The sequence below is a fragment of the Hydra viridissima genome, unplaced genomic scaffold (assembly GCF_058129835.1).
Source record: "Hydra viridissima isolate aposymbiotic clone 2 unplaced genomic scaffold, HvirCarnegie_v1 scaffold_2, whole genome shotgun sequence".
In the NCBI taxonomy this organism is placed as follows: Eukaryota; Metazoa; Cnidaria; class Hydrozoa; order Anthoathecata; family Hydridae; genus Hydra; species Hydra viridissima.
In genome coordinates, this window is record NW_028324301.1 from 19,123,235 (window position 1) to 19,129,127 (window position 5,893).

Genomic DNA, 5,893 nt, shown 5'->3' on the forward strand with positions numbered 1-5,893 from the left:
TCTTCAATGTCAGTATTAGTCGATTTTATGGCTTTGTTGAGGTGCACAACAGTTTAAAGTAAAGAATATACACAATAAAGACGCACAATTAAGTTCTACAAAAAATGTGCGTGTGTATATATATATATATATATATATATATATATATACATATATATATATGTTATAAATAACTATATAACTTTTATAGCTTCTGTATTTACAAGCTCTTAATCCTCTCCTGGAAATTTCAATTCAACTAAAAACAATATTATAATCATAGTTTAGATAATATGGTTTTAACTAAAAACAATTTTAAAATCTTTGTCAGTAGTCTCACTTTACAACAACTCATTGACTTAGGAAAGTAAAAGAATCAAACTTGCTCTATCTGCATTGCGTCTATAAAATGAGTGGGCAATAAAAAAAAAAAAAAAAAGGGTTGGTTAACATGAGTACTAATCGAGTGTTGCCTGCAAAAATAGGCTTGACTTTGAACCACCAGTTGAGTGAGAAAAATCAACCTTTTTGGTTTTTATTCTTGGTGAGTAAGAAAGGAACATTTAGCTCACTTCAGGTTTATTCTCGAACTAGCGAATTCGGAGGCTTCCAATTGGCTAAAGTATTGTAAAATGAACTTGTTAACTTGTTATGCGCTATGTAAAGAAAACAATAGAAACAAGTTATTATTTTAACCACTGATATCTATATTAATCCTATACTTTATATAAAATATTTTACAAATACTATATATATATATATATATGTAACTAAGTCTCTCTCTAAATATATATGCTAAATATATAAATATATATTAATATATAAGCAGAAAAGTTTCATTTTTATAACAACAGTTTATGTAACAACAATATGCTGAGAAGTATTCAATCTATTAAGCACATTGTTTGCACATAAACTGCTTACTTAACTTAAATTTCTTGTTTAGACCAGAACAGGAAGAATGGTGCCAACTATTACAATGATCAAATTGAATCCAATGTATTGTTTTGGTTCTTTTTTTTTTTTTTTGGGGGGGGGGGGGGATCAACAAAACCACATTCCTTGCAACTGTCATTTTGTTGTACTTGGGCTGCACTTTTCGTCGTACTATTTTTTAGGCATTCTTTGGTTTTAAGCAATAAAGATGATGGCTTAGTTGTTCTAGTACCAAATATTTTAAATGCACGCTGTCCGGTTGCTGCTGGTCTGCCACGAACCTTTGGTATTGGGGCAAAAAATAATTCATGCTCCTCAGATTGAGTTAATGAAACACCATTTGTTGCAGCCTCAGTTGCTTTAACAGTTGATGCAACATCAGTTGTTGCAACATCAGTTATTGAAACAGATGATGCAACACTATTTGATGCAACTTTACTTGACTCAACAATTATAGTGTCAACAGATGCGGTGCAATTAAAAGTTGGTACAAAGTTTTAGTACAAAAGGTTATCTGGACTCTCTTAGAACCTACTAAATTTAAGAATGATATAACTCTTTACGAAAAGAAACAAACTCTTAAAACCTTTACATTAATGTGATTGCTTTAAAGAGCACAAGCCTTTATTAGAATACCATTAAATAGCCAAACTTTAAGATCTAAGTTTGGTGGCCTCAGTCGATGCATGTACAATTCCTTGAATGTTCCCCTTAATAATCAGAGTTTATATATATGAGAATAAATAAGAATTTAACTATAAATATTTTACGGAGTTATTAGTCTAGAGACATTAAATTTCACATGCTATTAGAATTTTTTTGTTGGAATTCAAGCACAATTAGTTCGTTATACATAACTATAGCATAAAAACCTTTTTGTTGATGAAATTTCACTTAAGAGAATGACCCTTTTAGAGTTTTCCTAGTAATATGAAATAATCTTCAATAATAAAAATATTAGTACCTTTAAGCTTTGATGCATTATTTGGGACCATTTTTTCCTCCTTGTAGTCACACAGTTGGAAAACAATTGTTTAATTATTGTTTAAAACTGCAACATGTGTGCTTGTTCAATTTTGATTACGTTTAAAATGAAATTTTTCAGCCAATTTTTTTTTTCCTTTTTCTTTGGATTTTTCCCATTCTTTTTTGTTTCTTCTCTCAGTTAAAGCAAACTTTGGATCATTATTGTCTGTTGAAATCTTAAAATAGGTTTTACCTGTATATTTAGCTGTTTTTACTCTTCTTTATAGAGGATGTTATACTACTTTAATGACACCACACAATATAAACCTTACCTATTTAAAACAAAAAATTTGACTGTAATATGTACAGGTACATGTATGATTATTGTGCATGGTTAATGGAACCCTTTTTATAACATTATCATTTATTTCTAGATACCCTAATCAACAATGACTCGTTTTATTCTAGCCAGCCAAGTGGTGTTACTATAACCCAAATAACAGAATTAATTATCCATCAATAGTATTAGTTAACTATCTGCATTCTTAATCAGTATCATGGCAGCAATATCATCGGTAAACACGTAGATATATTGCATACCAAATTTAGTTACTCACAGCAAAATAACAAAATTATTTTCTAAAGATTCGTCAATAGTACCCCACTTCACCTTACATAAAATGTGACACACTCACTTTCTTGGTAAATTACGAAACTGTCACATTATTCCTTTGGCGCAAAGGATGCCAATGATCTTTTGATAATTGGGTAATGAATGCTTGAGCTTCAGTTGCCGTTAGAAACGATTGGCCTTTATATAGTCCATTTTTTAACAAGGTTCAGTTGAGTTTCACTGAGCTTTGTCTCGTTTAATGTCGCTTGCCTCATCTTAAAAGTTTACCGCCACTTAGTGATCGACCGGAACTGGAAATTTTCCGGTGTCACGTTAAATAAGAGCTCGTTAAAAAAGTAGACAAGCGAGCTATCTACGCATGCGTCATATTACGGCTACTTTTTTAACGTCTATATGTGTTAAATAAGTAGTTCGTTAAAAAAGTAGACGAATTGAACTATGTGCGCATGCGTTGTATCAACAAACAAGCAGCCATTTAAGTTTGGAAAATGTTAAACAGTGCATGCGATATTTTTTGTTATCAGAAGCCATTATTTGATTTTTTTTTTTTAGCATATAGTTTTAATATAAATTCTCCGTTAAACTTAGCTCGTTTTTCTACAAGAAATTTTACGAGTTTATGCTTAAATTTCTTGAAAGATTTTCCGACTACTTTACGCTTTTTCAACGTTAAATGAGAATTCAGTTTAAATTACATAAATAGATGTACAGATACGCAGATAAATGGGAACTTAATCTTCAGATTGGTATTAACAGCGCGAATTCGTGTAGAATTATTCTGATATTTTTGCAGAAAAAGTTTAGGAGAAATAAAATTAATTCATTTACTGCAGAAAACTGAGATTTGTAAAACACACGGGTTTCACTCGACACCGATGTCACCTAAATAGCGTATATTAAAAAAAAAAAAAAAAAAGTGACCTAAATTCGTAGCTCTTTCTTTTGATGTAAAATGCTTTAAATTAAAACGACGTTGAAGAAACTGCACAGTTAATACTAAACATTTATTTCCAATCTTTTATGTAAAGCAATCGGGTTTATAAATAAATATTTATATATCCATCTCAATACAAAAAGACCTCAGTAAAGTCAGCCCGTGCTAAGAACGTTACTTAAAATACATTTTTTCAGAATATTGAACAAAGCGCAATTCTTGCTCGAGGATTAGGATGACGCTCTTTTTCTGTCATATTTATACATCAAGTACAGAAAATTGAAAAGTAGTCAATCAAAACTCTAAAAACTAAATTGCTGAGATGTTTTTTCCTTCCTGTTCAAATGCAAATGCAGACTTACTCTCGATACAGTGCTTCTTAAAACTCCAAACAACTCTGTTATTTCTGTAACACTAGCGCCTGCCATACGTGCACCAAAACGTGTCCTTTTTTGAAATTTGACTAAAAATCCGTCAATAATTTTTTGTTTTGTTTATTTCTTAATTATGATATCTGAAAAAAAAAAAAATTAGACCAACATGATAAAGTACATGAATAATTAACTAAAAAGCCACAAAAAGTTTTTAATTTTGAAGATTTTGCTCTTTTAAAGCTGGTGTTCGTAGTATTTTGACCAACCCCTGTATATTTAAAAATCTAAAAGACATTGATATTATCAACTGAACTTGAATGTTAAAGTTGATACTAAATAATACTGACGAAACATTTCTATGTCTCTACAAGATTTCTAATTAAACACAATACCAGCAGAAATAATACATAAAATTATCTTTAATTCCCATTTATGATTACAAATGCATAACAAGAAAAATTCAAATAACAATCAATTATTATTCTCTTGTCTGCACATACAAAAAGAATTACAGTCAAAAGAAAAAGCACACCTTTTATGACTGTCTAACACAGTAACAAAAGGAAACATCTCTAATTTACCATTCTCAATACATTTCAGGTAATGTTACCTCATTTCAATATGTCTCCATAAAACTAAACTTGGATCAATACCATTGCATAAAGCTGTTGCATTTGCAATTGCAAAAAGACCACAATCATTTCCATTATTTTGTGTTTGACAACTCATCACTTCCACAGTTAAGTAGTTGCTTGTTTTACAATTCAAGTAGGAACGTGCAACTGTGTGCACTGATAATGACACATCATCTTTATTTGAACGATTAAAAAGTGAATCGTAGTACTGGACACACTTTGAATGTGAACCAACATCAGAGGAGACATTACTTAAAAGTACCCAGTGTGATTTTCTAACATTAACTATTTGCACAAAAGGATAACTTTCTGAATGAATATAACTAACTGAGTTAAAAGAACAAAAATACATGAACTTTGAAACCCGGATATTTTAGGAAACTGAGATGAATGTAAACTATGTGCAATATCAGTTAAGGTACCATCTAGCCAGCCAGATGGGTTTTTTGAAATATTTAGAGCCTCAGCTTTAGCCTGTGCTGACAACTTAGAATAAAAGTTAATGGCAACAGAAACTGCATTATAAATTTTAGTAAAATCTGATCTTCTACATTCACTTTTTTTAACGATATCTTCAAAATCTGATTCAACACTTTTTAAAACAAAATCAACTGGCTTCTCTTCAGCAACAACTAACATTTTGTTACTGTTATAATTGCTAGGAGAAGAGGAAGATTTTCTCACTTAATTAACTTTTATTTTCTTTCTCTCTAAATCATACCTTATTATGGATGTATGTTTTACATGTGTTCTTTTACCTAATGCTATGGAAGAGCAACTAGAACATTTCTTTATAGGATTCTTCATTTATATATATCAGATCAGTATTTTGCAAACAGTAATTATGCTCTTTTAAAATATCTTTATAGATCAAACCTTGATTTTCTTCTAAGTACGGCTTCATATTGGGCAAAGCTACAGCTGACTTCCAAAGTTTACCATTAATGGACACAACAGCACCAGTTGGTTTAAAATCATTAATTGTAGCAAACCCAAGCCAATCATGCTCCATACGGCTACCTTTACGACCAATCTTTTTGTAATTCCTTACTAAAACCTTGTCACCTACTTTAAAATTAAATTATTTGAAACCTTTCAATTGTTTTTTATCATAGTACTTTTGCTTTTTTTTTGTGCAATACAAATATTCTTATCTACTATAGCATAAACTGAAATATAAGAATCCATTCTTTCTTGAATTTGGTCTTCAGTTGCATTACCTTTCAAAATGGAAATATTATCACCAATAAAATTAGGATTACTATCATTAAGAGCTAAAGTTGAAAAAAGACGTGCTTCTCTGCCAAACATTTAAAAAAATGGTGTGTACTTAGTAGAAGATTGTACACATGTACGGAGACCAAACAAGACTGGCTCTAATAAAGTATCCCAATTATCCTGGGTTTCATTAGCTACTTTTGATAGAGCTCTCTTA

At 30.5% G+C, this 5,893-nt stretch overlaps 1 pseudogene; it reads right to left on the bottom strand.

Moving 5' to 3' along the window:
* Window positions 1-4,429: 4,429 nt before the first annotated feature.
* LOC149892329 (uncharacterized) lies at window positions 4,430-5,470 on the bottom strand (annotated as a pseudogene).
* Between the last annotated feature and the right edge of the window lie 423 nt (window positions 5,471-5,893).